This window comes from Hypomesus nipponensis, chromosome 15 (assembly GCF_054491055.1).
Source record: "Hypomesus nipponensis isolate SF chromosome 15, ASM5449105v1, whole genome shotgun sequence".
In the NCBI taxonomy this organism is placed as follows: Eukaryota; Metazoa; Chordata; class Actinopteri; order Osmeriformes; family Osmeridae; genus Hypomesus; species Hypomesus nipponensis.
Genome location: NC_140375.1, coordinates 6,926,764 through 6,945,215, shown reverse-complemented (window position 1 = coordinate 6,945,215; position 18,452 = coordinate 6,926,764). Strand labels below are relative to the sequence as shown.

General features: G+C 46.5%; 1 long non-coding RNA gene across 1 annotated transcript; it reads right to left on the bottom strand.

Moving 5' to 3' along the window:
* Positions 1 to 4,122: 4,122 nt before the first annotated feature.
* On the bottom strand, positions 4,123 to 11,759 carry LOC146257221 (uncharacterized). The gene is made up of 3 exons (XR_014729881.1): positions 11,665 to 11,759; positions 11,376 to 11,475; positions 4,123 to 4,345 (listed from the first exon to the last, which is right to left on the bottom strand). It is a non-coding gene; the product is annotated as an uncharacterized LOC146257221 (long non-coding RNA).
* Positions 11,760 to 18,452: the final 6,693 nt, after the last annotated feature.

The window sequence follows — 18,452 nt, the reverse complement described above, 5'->3', positions numbered from 1 at the left end:
CCACCCATCACATCCATCCTTCAGGTCCCTCTCGGAGATGTGAGGAGAAGTATTCTCTTTAAAACCAGCAGAGGCCAGCCGATGCAGGCACACTCCACACCCCTGTGCCTTTGAACGGGAGGGCAGGTGGCTGGGGCTTAGATCTGGGGTTTGATGAGCATGCGTGTTCAGGACATGATATATCCCCAAATAACCCCCACCCACCCCCCCTCAGTATCCTTGGATATCCTCTTCAGTCTAAAGACAGAGCTGGCATTCTGCACAGGAGGTAGGAGGTTTAAATCCCGCGTATGACAGCCAGAGGACAGAAAGGCAGACAGACACACAGACATAGACATAAACAGACAGACAGGCATACAGAAAGGCAGACAGACAGACATACACATAGACAGGCAGACAGAAAAGCAGACAGATAGACAGCCATACAGAAAGGCAGACAGGCAGACAAATAGACACACAGACAAGCAGACAGAAAAGCAGACAGGCAGGCAGGCTGAAAGGAAGGTCAGAAAAGGGGCCTGGCAGACACACTAACTTTACAGAGAAACCAGTTCTAAACAGCTACAACAGCATCATAATGCTTCAGTCCTGGCTGATTTATATAGTGTATCAGCCAGTAGTCCATTCATACAGACTGCAGTGCAGCTGGTTATTCTGGAAAGGTTCCATGTGTATTGAGGCCGCACTGTAAACTACATATTATCCGTCTCATAAAGCATTTATATTACAGTCATTAGCACTGGGGCACTTTGCATGCTAACATCTGTGACACACACGGCTTCCACAGCCAAAACATGTACAGCAGAGGGAGAGTGAAAATATGTGAAAGAAGATGTGAGGAGAGAGAGAGTTACAGAGATACCAAAGGAACAGAAAAAGATTGTTTTCTTTTTTGGCATACATTAGGGACCATGTAGTCAGACGTGGCCGGGGTTCACAACTGCTTTTCTGTTTAGCCGTTCCCTGGACAGAGACTGCAGGCCTGGGAACAAGGACACACACAAGTGTGTGTCCCGAGGGGAGACCAGGGCTCAGGGAGAGGTGGCAGGTTGGGAGTGGGACGACCTCTTTGTCTCTTTGTCTTTCTCTCTCTTTGTCTCTCTTTAATTGTCACTGTGCAGCTCGTCTCTGTGTCATAAAGGGAAATACTGTATGTGTCCCTCATCTGGAAATGAGGGATCACCGGTATCTACAGAGAGAGAGAGAGAGAGAGAGAGAGAGAGAGAGAGAGAGAGAGAGAGAGGGGGGGGGGGGGGGGGGAGAACAGGGGAAAATACAATGAAATAGAGATGGTAGGGTGGGATGGAGAGAGAACGGGGAGAGATGGGGGACCACGAGGGGAAGAGCATAAAGTCAGAGACCTAGGGAAATAAAACATGAAACATGAAATACGGAATGATGAAAAGAGCATAAAGAGAACGGGTAAAATAGTTAATAAAGTTGCTGCTGCTGCTGGAAATTCACATTAGAAAAATAATGCAATTACATATCCCACCAAGTCAGGGAATATGAGAGATACAAACAGATTAATTGCGTCCATCCTCGCTTCCGCTGTGCTTATTCACTGATACAAAGTAATTATGAACTGCTGAGAATAGCAAAAGAGCGATATGTAGCCTAGTCTGTCTCAATAATTAAAACCACGAATTCAGGATTTACTCAACCGATATGATAAAACCAGGACTCTGAAACATTTTTTTGACAAAAAAGTAATTGGATTTAATCTGTCACATCGGAACGTTGTCCTGTCTGTTTAGTTTGCGACGGTTGAGTTTCCAGCTGTCTCGGCGCAGCTCCGGCTCGCCATAAACGTCACTTGTCAGTGTAGAGAAGGGGAGATGAGGAGAGGTCGGAAAGGATGTAGAGTCGAGGGAGGAGGATTGTGCACAATGAACCCGTATGCTTCAAACTGTAAAACGAGAGTAAATTATTTAAATAATTGATTCCTCATGATAAAACCCATAAAATGCATGTATTGCACCGGAGAATAGAATGTCCAAGAATAGGGCAGCTTTAACAGTCCGGTCCAGAGTTCAGAGATGTTCCCTCCCGTCTGTGTCGACGGAAGGGAAAAGGGCCAGTTACGTTTGACTCGTAAACGCTCATCTGCCCGCTTGTCACGCGGCTCAAGGTCAGGTTTGCTTCTGGGTTGCCAAACCTAGCAGCAGGTTGATGGTTTGATTGGCCTTACGGTTGGCTGCCTGGCTGCCTAACTGGTTGGCTGCCTGATTGGCCTGACAGGTTGTTTGGCAGCTACATTGAGCAGCTGCATTATTTAATGCATCTTAAGAAATAATCTCTTCCAGTTAGATCGTAAGGAATTTATCATTGAGGTATCAGGTAGGACCCTACAACAAAATGTCTCAAATGAAAATCAATTGTCACGGTTTATTGCAACCTTAGAGACAAGTGAAGGTCACACCAGCAAATCTTCAGACTGTTGAGCAGGATTAGAGGGGCAAATATGTTACCTTCTTTCTTCTATATATCCCCCCCTTCTCTGTAAACAATACTGGTCAAATTACTCTCTCTCTCTCTCTCTCTCTCTCTCTCTCTCTCTCTCTCTCTCTCTCTCTCTCTCTCTCTCTCTCTCTCTCTCTCTCTCTCTGTCTCTCTCTCTCTCTCTCTCTCTCTCTCTCCCTCTCTGTCTCTCTCTGTCTCTATCTCTCTTTCCCTCTGTGTCTCTTACCCTTTCTGTTTGTCTGTCTCCCTGTCTCTCCCTTTAACACACACACACAGTGGAGAGCAATGATTTTAAGAATCCCCATTGCAAAATGAGGTGGTAGAGAAACTATGGAAATAATAAGCAGTATTGATTTCTGCCTTGACAAACAGCAGAGGCCTGATCCATTTTGTAATGACACTGGAACACAATGCCTTTCCCTTCACTAAATATGGGGTATTATCTCGAAAATGCTAAATCAATGAAGATAGAACCAACAGTCTCTATCAATCTCACGCCAGAAAAGAAAGCAGTCTGATAAAGAATTAAAATGTGACGGTATTCATACATAAAAAATATAATTCTAATTAGAACACCCAAATCAAATGGAAGGTCCAGGAAGGGTCAAAACATTTCTACCACCCTGTACAAATTACATATCGATTATTATTCAAGAGGCATGGTTCAAGTGTTTTCCTCTGGTCATTCAGCATTTCCATTATACCTGACGTATGCCTATAAATTATAGAAGAGGACATACACACTCTCAGATGCATATTCCATTTGATGAAGGATTACAAAACCACAATCTAAGCCTTCTAGTTGCATCCATGGGCTGAGATCAATAGCTCTGAGTCTGGCTGTACAGTATCTCCCAAGATCTCCTCATATCCAAGGCCAAGCCAAGCTGCAGGGTAGGGCTTTCCCTGTCCTTGGAGAACTGGTGTACACTCCAACCACGTCCTTGAAAAATTACTCTACAATAATAAAGATCTGCCTTCTCGGAGCTTTACACTCCAGCTCTGTGTCTGTAGATCTACCCTCTCTTTATCTGATCAAACAGACAAGAAACAGTGTAGTCATATCCTGTTAGAACACCAAATCTGTCAGTCCACCCTGGGAGCTGACATGATTGGTTGATACCCTACCTTTGAGTGGATATTTAAACAGACCCATAATGCTTCTGGATAAATACAGCACTGTTCACCTGTGTCTGTCACAGTACTGTAAGTGTGTGGGTGGAGGTGAGATTGTGTGTGAGAGTGTGTGTGTGTGTGTGTGTGTGTGTGTGTGTGTGGGTTCATGGGTGTGTTTGTGTGTCTGTGTGTGTATAAGTCATTATCACCCTTCAAATCCCATCTGAGTTCTATGTAAACTGTAATCTACTCTCACTCTTTCTCACTCTCTCACTACCTCATCTTCTCTCCCCCTCCTTTCCTTTTTCTCCATCCATCTCTGTATATCTGTATCACTTTCTTTCGCAGACTCACATGCGCTCACACACTGACAAAGACAGTGTTCGGTAGTTCTCTTCATTTTAACGGAGTGAGTAAGCTCAGTTGTGTTCTGGATTTTATGAGTATTATCAATCTGCAGTTTGGGAGAGAAAAGCAGACAGTAAATGCAGAAAATAAATGACAACACAACACCAGGTTTAGGTCTCGATCATGTCTCTCTCAGCTCTGAAGACCAGAGGACTATCTTTTATAGGGCACAAGAAAGTAAATACATATAGTGACAGTCAGGCAGTAATGGTGTTACAGCAGTCACAGAGAACGAGATTCACAGCTCCCAGCCCATGATCACTCTCAGGGCAGAGTGTTCATTGGTGGAGCTCTCCCTGTTGTCATCACAAGGGACGTTTATCCAGAACTTTCTCCGTAGCCTGGACATCTATTTAGCCTGACAAAAAGACACAATCAACTCTTATCAATAGTAAACAAACATGAGAACACACTAACTAGTATCCAATGACTAGTTCTATTGATTAGTGAATATCATGGACAGAAAAATTTTCAATTAAAATTCAATTTCTTCGACAACACGCAGACACACGCACACAATCCTCCGAAGTGACACATAGGCAAAAAGGTTGGTGACTTGGAATCCAGGCATGGCTGGAAACCCAACCACCAACCCCCCCCAACCCTCCTGATGGCTGTGCCCACTGCATTCATCTAACAAATGCAGAGTGAAGGCATAGTTCAGTATTCAACAGAGACACGAAACTCCTATCCCTTTTTTAAACAGGCATCGCGGCCTGTTTCGGAGGACTCGCAGAGGCCAACGTACACAGGACGAGAAAGGTCAGGCTGTTGGGGATCAGGCTGTGACATAAAGGTTTCCCTGCGCCTGACTTCTCCGTTCCGCTGGGTGCAGATGAGATGTTATTCTGCAAAGTACAGGGGGATCAGACGCATCTTAAAGTGGTTTCCCCTTTAATATTTCACGGTGTGGCTCTTAACACTGCATGGTGGGAGGGGTGTGAGGGGGAGGCGGTGGTTGGGACAGGGGGACGTGCAGGGCAGGGGGGCCGAGCGCTGTTGAAACCAGACTCATTATTTCCATCTCTCACGGAGAGGACCTGTTCTTTTTTGTCCCATTTCTGTTCAGCCGAGTGAGACCCTCTCTCTTCCTCTACAGATCCCGCTTACATAAAGAACATCAGTCACATGGTCTGACAGACCTAAATTCACAATTCAGAGCAATGGACTTTTTTCTCCCACTTCATGCTTCCCCTTAAGCCCTCCCACCCTATGTGAGCTCAGCAGTTTCTCGATGACCCAGTGTTCTCATCAATGTAGTTGTTGGTGCGGGGAATTTGCACTCCCACAGTCAAGCCTAGTTTATGGGGCCATTGTGTTCGTCTCAGATAGATAGATGAAGCTGTCTCCGTGCTACGGCGGACGACTCAGACGGTTTTACTGCAGTGCGCTCCTCTCCGAAACCGCCCTAATCGTTCTCGACTGATTTATTTGCATTCTGACAGTAAATATTGATGGAGGGATTGGAGGGTTTTAGTTCCCTGAGCAGTCACGTTGATGGCTGGAGAGCCCGGAGAACCTGGTTCTCATGACTTTCTTCTTCAAACATCTACTGTGTGCTTTGCCCATGCAGTACCATGCTCTCCTCTGATCTCCACAGCCCTGGAGGTGGGACACTGACCTCAGTTGAGTAGGGGAATTTGATTCGGGGGACTGATCGGCTGGTTTGGATTGCACTGGGTGAAACGAATCAAGTGCAGTCAATAATACCCACCCCCAAAAGATGACTCTTTTCCAGTCTTCACATCCAAGTTCAAACTAGGATTTCATTATCTCTCTAAAGACTGAATTAGGCATACCCTAGTGTCAGCAGGATGGAAAGTGAGAGGAGAGAGAGCAAGACAGAGAGAGAGAGAGTAAGAGAGAGAGTGAGCGAGACATCAAGAGAGAGAGTAAGAGAGATAGAGAGACAGAGAGAGGGAGAAGAGTATGGACTGAGGGCTGCATTAATGAACAGTGTGAGCAGGAGAGCCCTCAGCACTGAGAGGTTGAGGAGGTTTATTTCAGACTCTAACTGTAATTGGGAGCTAGTCAGGATGAAGAGCCGGCGTGATGTAGTCATTAAACAACCGTATTCACTTCAGAGATGGACCGAGAACAGACAGAACAGAAAAAGTGTGAGAGGGAGAGAGAGAGAGAGAGAGAGAGAGAGAGAGAGAGAGAGAGAGAGAGAGAGAGAGAGAGAGAGAGAGAGAGAGAAAAAGAATTGGATGGTGTATGAGAGATACAATAGATTCCATTTATCCTGTGCCAATAAAGCTATTTACATGTATATTTCCAATTTAATTGAGAGAAGGGTGGAGTGGCAGATTGAGTGAGTCACATAGCAGGAAAGAGAGATTGTTATGATTACTGTCAGAATCCTTGCTGACATGCCAGCCAGAAAAATTTACATGTGTTTGAAAATAAGAGAGGACAGCCAAACTTCCTGGGAAAGGGAAGGAGGAATGAAGAGAGGAGGGGAGAGGGGGATGAGGAGGGGAGAGGAGGGGAGGGAGGGTTAAGGAGAGAAGGAGGGGAGGTGAGAAGAAAGATGGGATGGGAGGAAAAGGTGAAGGAGAGGAGACGGTAGGCAGTAGATAGGAGGGTAACTGGGGTAGGACGGAGGGATAAAAGAAGAAAGAAGCGAATGGTGGGAGGGGTGGGGAGAGCAGATTAATAGAGAGAAACTAGGGGGAGTCAGAGAAGAGTGGAGAGAGGAAGTAAAATTAGATGGATGAGGAGGAGGAAGTGAAAGATTAGGAAGAGAAGACTTTCCCGACTTAAGTTAGGTAAGTAGGAAGGCAATCACTAAATATTAATGAAAAAATGATACTTTTTAAGACAAAATCGTTCTTGTTAATAAGAGATTATTTAACATCCTACCAGTGTGCTTACCAAGGTTAAGATATAGTGTAACAGGTAAGCACACACATACACACAGACACACACTGCGTTTGTCTGTGGGGGTTGTGTGTGCGTGAGTGTGTCCGTTTGTGTGTCCATGTGAGTTTGTCCGTGTGTGTGTCCTGTGTGCATGTATATGTGTGTAAGTGTGTGTGTGTGTGTAAGCAGAGGCAGTAAGTCTGGAAGCTTTCAGCAGTGGTGTGCCGTGTAAATAGCTCCTGTCCAAGTCGGGATGCTTATCTCCTTTTATATATGACTCCTCCCATAGCAGGACAGGCTGAATGACGACTGAGCAACACGGCTACCGGGAGAGGGAAGACTGTTTGGGTCGTCGGAGGTGTAAACACTGAGGATGAGGTGCAGGGATGCTAGATTAGAATCCAGAATGTGCAAAAGGGACATAAGAAAGAGTACCTCAGTGACAGCTTGGGATGTGTGTGTGTGTGTGTGTGCAAATGTGTGATAGAGGTCATGGCTGACATGAGTCTACTGAGAGCCCCAGGACTGGGGCGAGCTGGGGTGAGCTGGGGTGAGGTGGGGCGAGCTGGGGTGAGCTGGGGTGAGGTGGGGTGAGGTGGGGCGAGCTGGGGTGAGGTGGGGTGAGCTGGGGTGAGGTGGGGTGAGCTGGGGTGAGCTGGGGTGAGCTGGGGTGAGCTGGGGTGAGGTGGGGCGAGCTGGGGTAAAGTGGGGCGAGCTGGGGTGAGCTGGGGTGAGCTGGGGTGAGGTGCTGGACTGTGAGACCACAGGAGCAACGTGTGTGTGAGAGTCCTGGTCCGGGGGAGACCGTCCGTGCTGCACATGCTCCTTCTCTCTGTCTCTCACTCACTCACTCTCTCACTCACTCACTCACTCACTCACTCACTCACTCACACAAGCATACATACTGTACTTACACACACACGTGCACACACGGGCACATGGGCACGCACACACATGCACACACACGTACTCACACACCTACACACACACACACCTGGTATCCCCAGGAGCCAAAACAAACTCACATACAGCAGCATGCCAAATGTCATGCATTCATTTTCATGGCCGTACCAGTTGGCTGCAAGTCACCCCACTCAAACAGTAGTCCTCATTTCCACATGTCTACACTGCATGCAGCTCAATACAACAGCGAACACCTACGTTCTTAACATAAATGTATGATACAATAGATCTAAATCTCTAGGTCCTTCAGATTTGTATTTGTTGCACAGCCCCTGTGGAAGATAAAGCTGTCTTTACCCAAAGGCTTCTGTCTGGGATTCTGGAGTTTCTAACATTCATCGGCTGGCCGAGGGAAGAGAAAGTGACACCAGATCAAAAATACAACTGAAGAATAATGAATAGATCAGAGACATGGATATGGTCCGCCGCAAAGCTCTGAGGCATGAAGGTCAGGAGATGTTTTTCTTTTAAATTATCCTCAATGATAACAGCTGAAATTCAACCAACGGATGTCTTACAAAATATGGCAAACTCTCACTCACAGACAAGACAGTTCTATTACATGTCAGGCTCAACATATTAGAAGACCTTCTTCATCCAGGGGCTCCAGCCTCCTCTAAACCTGGAGACCAGGTTCAAACTGCCCTGGAGATGGTCTTTTATCACAGACTGATATCAATTGAGCACACTGAGGACAAGGTGACCGGTTCTCCACAAATGTCCCACTGTAATGTGAATCAATACAGAGAAATACAGTGAATAATACCAAGAGAATGACAAGGAATAAGATGAGATGAGGTAATGATAAAGTATTGCTTGTTCTACTCATTAGGTTTACAGACACATGGTAGATCCTTCCATTTCTCGCACAAGCTCTACCATATACATCTGTTCTAGATTTCTGAAATTGATTATTTTTGCAGTATATATACTCATTTCTTATGTATCCTTTGATGTGCGCTGAGTGACTTGTTTCTACCCTGAGCACAATCAAGTGTTTTTAGAGGGCGCCCCATGGCCTCTCAAACACATGGAGATGCATTTACATAAGATCCCTTCTGGACTGCCCTCTCCTTCCCCAAGGACTGCAGCTGACTCTACTGACTACTGAGCCTCTTCTGTGAGCCAGCAGCCACAGAGATGTGTGTGTGTTTGCTAGCAACCTGTCATCATATTTATGATCAGGATCAAAGGACAGGCCAACTACTTGCCCCAACCCCCTCTCCTATCCTCTCCTTTCCTCTCTCCTCTCCTCATCTTCTCATCTCTTCTCCTGTCACTAAGGTTTCACCCCCGTCACATGTCTAGCGCTGGGTGAGCCAGCCGCCTAATGAAGTCAGTGTGAAGCCTGGCACTCTGGAGAGCTGGGAGACTGGGAGACTGGAGATAGTGGAGGTGAATTCATTGATGACTCCCCACTTAGGTCCATATTGCATGCTGTTGCCTCATTTCCTGGCCTAAATGACTGTCAGTGTGGCAGCCTGGTGGGCTTGCCAACTGACCGTTTGTCCTAGTTCATTTCCTACCTCCTTTCCTACTTCCTCTTTCGGTTTCCTCAGCCTCAGGAAGCTGGAGTAACAAGCTCAAAAAGTGTGTGACCGAGAGAGAAAGAGAGAGAGAGAAGGAAAGGCAGAGAGAGAGAAAGAAAGAAAATAGAGAAAGAAAAGAAAACAATATAGACAAAAAAATGGCGGAAAGATGAGGCTGGGGACATGGTTAATATGAAGTGACATCACATAGCAGAGATGTGAGGCCTCCTGCTGTCTCCTCAGCTATGGGCGGGCAGAGGGAAACCCTCCTCTGAATATCAATCATTCAGTTATTCAGGCTTTTGCTCGACTGTAATCAAATACTGGCTAAGGCTCAAGAGGCATTTCACAAACATCCTTTTGTAAACAATACTGGTCAAATGCTCTCTCTCTCTCTCTCTCTCTCTCTCTCTCTCTCTCTCTCTCTCTCTCTCTCTCTCTCTCTCTCTCTCTCTCTCTCTGTCTCTCTCTCTCTCTCTCTCTCTCTCTCTCTCTCTCTCTCTCTCTCTCTCTGTCTCTCTCTCTCTCTCTCTCTCTCTCTCTCTCTCTCTCTCTCTCTCTGTCTCTCTGTCTCTCTGTCTCTCTCTCTGTCTCTCTCTCTCTCTCTCTCTCTCTCTCTGTCTCTCTCTCTCTCTCTCTCTCTCTCTCTCTCTCTCTCTCTCTCTCTCTCTCTCTCTCTCTCTCTCTCTCTATCGTGGCTCCTGTGATTGAATGCATGTATTTAGAAGACTCAGGATGCCAGGTTCAATGCATACTCACTCCTGGTTTTCTTTTGAACCTTTTTGTTGTTCAAAGAGGGATCTGCCAGTCGTCAGGCCCTTGGCAAGGCTTGGATCTCAAACATGATATGAAGCCACCCCTGGCTCTGTGTGTTTTGCCTGTCAGAGTCGAGGAAGTAGACCTCATGGACCCCCACAGAGATGAACCCCCCCCCCCCGCCCCCAGCTCGCACCTGTATGAACAGTGACAACAAAGTCAATGCCTGTGTTGTACAGTAGGTTTCGAGTTTTCTTATGGTAAGGTTCAGAGTGAATGGCTCTGACACAAGTCTGACGAGTACTGAATAAATGTCCAGTCTGTTGGTGTAGTTAGGGTGAAGTTGACTGGAACAACAACAGGCCTGTCTGAACCTTGTTACACTGCACATTGGAATCCTTAAGATCCACCCAGGTCAAGTTGGACAGTGACACCTGATTCCGGAAGTCCCAGAACTGCCCCCATCCTAGAAAGAAGTGGAGCGGATAAGGGCTGATCATGGAGGTCTGGAGCTGGATTGTTTTAACTCAGGGAGTTGAGGGAGAAAGTCACCCTGTGATCTATTGGGGTCAGTAACTCGACCTAAGGACATCGACTGAATCCTACTAATCTGATGCGAGATCCTGCCACTTCTACCCTGAGAAGATAGAGAGAGAGATTAAAGGAAGTAGATTATGCAAATCGATCTGGCAAGCAAGTCAGCGTGCGACATATTCAGAATACAATCACCACAAGGCTGTACAGTACATTATTGATGCTTTATACTGTGGAGAAGGAAAGGTAGCAAGGGAGAGAGAATGTTAGAGAGTTAGAGAGGTAAGATAGATGGGGGAAGAGAGGGAGTGAGATAAAGAGAGAGATAAAGAGAAAGAGACTGTGGGGGCGGGGTGGGGCTCTGGATCCCTGAGTGAGTGGTGCTCACTGCTAGATGAAAATAAAGAAGAGAAATTCCAAGGGACTATTGGATAATTGTAAACCAAATTCAGAGGTTCTCAATGTTTACGTTGAGGAGATAAGAGGCTTTCTTTCCAACATGTCCTTAGTACATGAAAACATCCTCCCAACAACCGATATCAAGGGCATTGGAAGCTCTAGCGAGAACACACACACGCAGACACACACCACAAACACACATACACATGTACATACTCACACACACACCAACATGCCCACCAGCACCACATTTACATATTCCATTATGGTAATTCTGAGAAATGTGACATACTATCTTCGCTTTACTGCCAATGAAGTACAACCATGTTGTTGTTTTTGTACCTTTGGGAGGAAGCCGCAGAACTTTCCACTCAGTATTCCTTTCAATGACCGTCATTCTGGGCTAAACCATTACAGCTTTGAACATGGTTGTCCCTGGGCCCTGTGTGAGGAGGGAAAAGGACACAGGATAATGTAGTATGTGACTGGAAAGAGCAATGTATTTACTGGCTGCCACAAGGATATGGAAACAACACACTGCATGTGGCTCCTGGCTCCTGAACCTGTCAGAGGTTAATTCACAAGTAGAAAACACTTTGTCTCTCACCAGGCCCCATTCACAATCATTTACCAGGGAATGTGTGTGGCTGCTAGAGCCCCTCTAGGTGAAGGTCCACTGAGAGAAAGCTGTTCCACTGAGAGAGAGAGTGTGTGGGTAAAGTAGTCAGTGTTTGTGGATATGTTATGGTCCAATCCCAGAGAGAGTGTGTGTTTGTTGTATGAAAGTACGTGCGGGTATTGTATGCCCGATGGAGAAAGACATAGAGAGGCAATGAGAGAGTTGGTGTGGGTATTGGATAGTCCATAGAGAGTATGTGTGGGTATTGGATAGTCCATAGAGAGTTGGTGTGGGTATTGGATAGTCCATAGAGAGTATGTGTGGGTATTGGATAGTCCATAGAGAGTTGGTGTGGGTATTGGATAGTCCATAGAGAGTATGTGTGGGTATTGGATAGTCCATAGAGAGTTGGTGTGGGTATTGGATAGTCCTTAGAGAGTATGTGTGGGTATGGTAAGGCCTGTAGAGTGTGTGTGTGTGAGAGTATTGCATGGTGTTTAAAGAGAGAGGGAGAGAGAGTGGTATTGCATGAATGTGTGAGTACACACACAGACAAAGTCCTGCAGCAGACACAATCCCTTGGATGAACCTGATGGTGTCTGGTAGGAATTAAAAGGAATCAGATCTGATTTCTAAGAGACGGGAACATGCTTCAGGCGCATCATTCACTTCAAACAACACAGAGGACCCAACTGGATTCTGCCATCCGTTTGGTTTCAAATATATTTTTCGAGATAGTTGGCAGCCAGGGCCATTTCAAGTCGGGTCTATGAATTCATGGACAGGCTCCTCGGATGGTCTCTCCTCTCATCACGCTGTAGATGGTTATCAGTCACAGGGCGCAGTACGAAACAGGCCCAGAGACTGAGGTGGCTGTCCTATATTCAGGAAGTGTAGCCAACACCTAATCTCTTCCTCTCTCTCTCTCTCTCTCTCTCTCTCTCTCTCTCTCTCTCTCTCTCTCTCTCTCTCTCTCTGTCTCTCTCTCTCTCTCTCTCTCTCTCTCTCTCTCTCTCTCTCTCTCTCTCTCTCTCTCTCTCTCTCTCTCTCTCTCTCTCTCTCTCTCTCTCTCTGAGATCCACCCACAGCCGGGCTTAGACAGTGAAGATCAGCTGACCTTGCTGGTATCAGATATTTGTTGACTACAGAGTTACTGCTTTACCTCCTTTAAAGGTCAGGCTTTCCATGCGTTAACCATTAGGATAGTCAGGTTCTCACTGGTTCTGCTTCTGGTTCTGGTTCGATAGGAGTGAGAGCAGATTCATAGCTAATTGGTTTCCTCTTTGTCACACTCTGCTTTTAATTGGTGTTGTTGGCTGACAATATGGCTGGGCTTAATTACCGCCTACAGCAGGCCATTCTGGTGGCGTTTCCCTTGTCTTTTGAAGTCCCGTCAGGGAAGGTCACCGTTCGCCTGCTGGTGATTGTTGTCTCAAGTGGAGTTATAGCCAAGTAACATATGCCTCTGTGTGAAGTTCTATCGATCCAATGTGTTCATTAGCGTGCTCTGCAAATTAGCTGCTACAACCTAGGCGACGCTAGCATCCATCTCCATCTTGAAAGCCCAAAGAGATGCTCAACTGGAATTTATGATAATGAAGGAGCTCTGCACTGGAGTTGATTGGACAGTCCACCGTGGGTGCCTTGAGTGTTCTAAATGCTAATTGGTCCCTCTGGTTTAGGGGGAAATGAGTTTTGACAAGAGGTGAGCTCCTTCCTTTGGAAAGGAGGTTTGGTGGCATCCATGATCTTCTTCTTCAATTAGGAATGATTTGATTCTTCCCACGTTCCTTGTACTGACGTGAAGGAAGGCTGGACTTGGTTTTAATGAATTGCTTTTTGATCATCAGTGATGGGAAGCATGACTCCACTCTCCCGGCATTGCTCGTTACCTCTGATCATGGGCTCTAATTGGATTTTAGTTTAATAAATCATGGAGGTTTTTTATTGGACTGTGAGAGAGTTATGCTATACTGAAGCTAGACTGAATCAAGACCCCCGTTGTTAAGCTGTGGTTGGACCTCCTCTCAGAAGGAGAGGAGACGATGGGAGGAGAGAAGAAGAGAATAGTTGAGAGGAGAATAGAGGAGAGCAGAGAGGAGACGAGAGAGAGGAGACAGCAGGGCAAGCTGGCAATGTAACTCCAACGTCTGGGTACTGTGTACTGTGTACTGTGTTGTGTGTCAGTTCTGGTGGAGGGCCTCAGGTGTGTGTGACTACACAGCCGTGGTTTAGCAGGTCTGTGTCAGCCAGGTGTTCATTTCACTAACAATAGAGAGTCTACGTCAGCGCTCTGAGGGGCAGCAGTGCTCACAGGCTCCGCCATTGACTCACCGCCAAGCCTGACTTGTTAATGCTCTTTTTATTTAAGGCGAGCCTTTGTCTGCCGAATCAAAGATATCTCAGGTTTGAAGTGCGGTTGAATGAGACGGACGGACGAGGGGAGGGATGATGGGGGAGGAGAGGAGACTGTAGATATGGAGAATCTGCTGTTTAATTCATGGCTTCATAATTCAGGCCGCGTCGCGTGGAGCTGGGGGGGAGGGGGCGGGTGGGAGGGGAGGGGGTGGGGGGGGGCTGTGTATCGTTGTGCCTCGCTGGTGAATATTCCCTTTGGGTATCAGCTATCTGACAGGATCCTCAACAGCTCCTTCAATACTGAACGCATTCACAACAACACATGAGAGATATTTCAGGGATACACCAAGGACAAAGGAAACAGACACTAAACCTCAAACAGCACAGTTGTGGTTTATGTTGGCAGCTTTTAGATAAACCTCCCCAAACTTCTTTAGTGTTATGCTCAACCCGTGTTCTGGAGTGTCTTGGTGACCTGGGGCTTCTGCGCTGTAACCTAGTGTAGAACTATGCTTGACTGTGTACTACAGGAGATTGGGTCTCACGCACCTCCAGTCCCTACTTAAGTCCCCAAGCATATCGCTCACCAGCAAACAACGTATGTCAACAGTGATTCAATTAAACTCAATTAATGAGCAGCTCGATCACCTTCAAAAAGAACTGTTGAGATTTGCATTATTTCAAATCTGATTAACGTTGAGGTTGTTTTGGAGGAGGCTGTGGCCCTGAGTGCTGACAGCTCAGGTGGAATGAAGAGTAGTTCTGACAGAAAAGTGTCAGAGTTCGCCGGTGACTCGTCTGCAGTTGGTGTGTGTGTGTATGTGTCTCTGCAGCGGGAGAGAAAATGAGGGAGGGAGTTGGAGGTCGAGCCAGAAGGTCGGGTGGCCGTGATGGACAGAACAGTGACGACAGGATAATGACATCCTCAGAGTCAATGAGATTCATGGACAAATATTCTCAAGTATGGGAAATTGAGTTGTTACGACAACGCAGATAGTTGATAGAACTGTCTAAAAGGAGGAGCAGATGGTTTGCCGTGAGAGAGAAATGTTGTATACTTTCGCTGCGTCAATGCGAGTGAGGTCACAAATTGAAGTGACCATGACCCGAGTGAGCCCTGGATCTCAAGTTCTTCTTTTCTAACTCAACCTCTTCAACAACAACCCCCAAAAAGCCCTGTTTCTATTCAGATAGATACACACAATGCAGGGAAGTTCCATCTAAACAGATGACGTTTTTCTGCCAACTTTGTGAGTGACATTGATATCCCATTTTTTTCTTTTTTTCTTTTTTGCTCGCTGTTTACTGTTTGACTGCTTTAATCAATAATTGAGAGCAAGCTCATAAAACACTGCTGTTTGCCTGGAGGATAAAATGCTAATTGATTATAACCAGTGTACGAATCTCTTGTACTCCCATATATTATGACAATTGTTATGGCTTTTTATGTTCCAGGGGAACATCAATGCTTTAAATTATAGATATTATCAAACCAGAGAGTTGTTAAGTCAAATGGAAGCCTTAGCCTGGAAACACACAGACACATGTGCGTTTGAAGATTCTAAAAGCTTAACTATGGTAACCAATACAACAAACACCACAATGAGGTTGGCACTAAATCATCTTCTAAATATTTAAAAAGCTGGATAATTCTGTTGAAGTTTTTATGTTGTTAAGATTTATGTTCAATAATGGAGAGTCTGGAACATACATATAATTATGTCAGTTGTGTATTACCTTGCCATGAAACTGTCTCTTCTGTTGATGAACAGCCCATGATAGCCTTGCATGTTCTAGCCCAGATCCCATAGTGTCATCTGCAGAAACCGAGCACACGGACTCTCCACGGCTCCCTTCTCCAGACCACACCCTCTTATGGAGTAGCAGGGGCCGGATGAGGGTTGGGGGGCAAACAGGGATCTCCCTTTCCGGTGTCCTGGAGGACCCTGCAGGGGCACTGAGGAGGGGTGGGGATGTCAGGAGGAAGAGGAGGAGGGATGTTAGGAGAAGGAGTAGGAGGAAGAGGTAGAAGAGGAGGTGTGTATTGGAGGAAGAAGAAGAACAGAAGGTGAAGAAAGAGAAGGTGAAGGGAGAGAGGGAGAGATAACCTATTGAGCTTTCAAAAAAGAGAGTCAGCAGCATAGTCCAGCCAAGCGCTGAAACTGGTGGATAATAATTGTGTGAATCAGTGTAGTAAACCAGAGCCCTCAATGTGATGGCTGGACCTCCTCAGCTTTGGATACCCTGCAATGCATAGTAGAAGATTACTGAGTCATCTCCGTGCCTATGGCTAGCATAGCTTTCAAACAGCTGTAAAACACATGCCTGAAACAGCTGGGTCTAAAAGCTCCGAAATCTCCCCGAAACAGTTCAGAAACAGCCCACTAAAAGCCCCGAAACAGCTCCCAAACAAGGAATCCTTGGCGTGCTGCACACATCTGCAGGAAGAGAGCTAAAGGATGGGATCTTCAGTCCAGCTGAAGTGTGTGGCTCCTTTCAGCCTGGCTTGACCCTGGCAGTGGGACAACGTGGTCCAGTAGAGGACAGAACCACAGTGCTGGAGAAGGGGCGAGGACAACCCAGGATACCCAACACTCTGCTACAGTAGCACTCGTGGTTTATCAAAGAGCCTGTCTTCCATCACAAAACTGAATCTCCAGAGGATAAATTGTCCCAAGCCAGCAGGGTGGCCATTGATCCCCGATCAATACGTGTGATTTTAGGAGAGAGAAGTGTCTGTGCATCTGTCCAGCTGAGTCACTGCTGGACGGGTTGATGACATGGCCGGCCTCTCTGATCACAACCATCCCTCATTACTTAACCAGGCTCCATATATGGTCAATAGTCAACAGTCGAGTTCACTTCCTGTTTACAATCTCGTTGAAGGGGGGAGTGTGCAGAGACTTAATAACAGCTCAGCTCTGATAAGTGTTGCTATTGGCTACCAACATTGTGGTAAAGTAATGGCTCTTGGGGTAGTTGTTTTGTAGCCAATCATGGACCTATTGTCTAAGTGGCTTCGTAGCGTTGTAACTGTCGCAACTGCCATCTTCCAACACGGAATCTCTCTATCTGTGTCACCCACTAGAGGGAGACAAAGACCCTGCATGCAGGATTTATCCAACCCATCAGGATGACAGTGATGATCATGACATTGTGGCTGAATGGAGATTTCAAACACAGACGCTCGTGTCAGAAGGGGTTTGAATCGGGCCCATCCGACGGTAGACGTGATGCGGGTGACAGTGAGAGCCTCATCTTGCCTTCACCCCGGCGAGAACCAGGAGGAAATAGCAAGTGTGATTGTCCTCAATTGAATCAGAGCTTATATGACTAAAACACAATTAGCCTAAATACGGGCTTCTGTAAAGGCCTGTGCCATCCGTCAACTGTTAGTTTTTTCCTAAAAGCTCAGAAATTGGTATGTATTGGCAATAACAAGCAAAGCAATGCAGCCGTAATTGCATTGCAGCAGAATGATGAAATAGCCGGGTGACCCAGTGTTATCACCAAACTGTTATGTGAGAATTGGATTTGAGCTGCTAGCAGGCTGGGAGTGTTGATAATCATGCCTCTGCTGCAGCAGCTGGGGGTGTGGAGACGCAAGTGTGTGCGTTTGTGTTTGTGCGCGTGTGTGTGTGTGTGGGGGGTATATGAGTGTGGACTGTTTGTGTGTGGAGTGCGTGTGTACATGCGTGTATGTGGGCAGAATGGGTGTGTGTGTGTGTGGGGGGAAGGGTGTTTGCGCGTGCATGCTTCAGTGTGTCCATACACGTGCGTGTGGGCGTGTGTATCCATGGGCGTGGGGGGGGGTCTTTTTGTGTGGGAGCAAATTGTGTGATGGAGACGTCATCTGTAATCAGAGCTGCAGCTCCGTCGCCCTGCTGTAATTGCTTCAGTATTTCAGTAAAGACATCGTCCTCGTTGGAGATCTGTCTGCTCTGGGGGCTGTCAAGCTGTAGTGGAACAGACTATATTGAGCAGATCTGTTTATTACAGAGACAGCATCATGGATTACAGGAGCAATCAGCTCTAGATGCTGGAGGAGCCCTAGTACAGTATTGGAGGCTAAACAGAGCGATCTGTAGCAGCTGAAGAGCCAGGAGGAAAACATGGTTCCAGACCAAACCCCTCTCAGCTCAGTCCACTTAAAGCCCTAAATGTAAATGTACAACGGACCGAAAACCTTTTCATCTGTTGTGAAACTGAGTTGTACCACAGAACACTCTATATGATATAAAAGGCAGAACCTCTGGGAGCTTTTTTGTTGTGGGGAGCTGTTTCTATTGCTACATTGGAATGTTTTATTGCATTTTGAGGAAAACAAATAGCTCCCTGAAGGGCCCTGGGTCCTTTACTCTCCCCAAGTCTGCTTGATGGCAGAGGAGTTGGTGTAGTCTGACGTAGCTAGCAAAGGAATGCCTACTTTGGGGTTTGAGGAG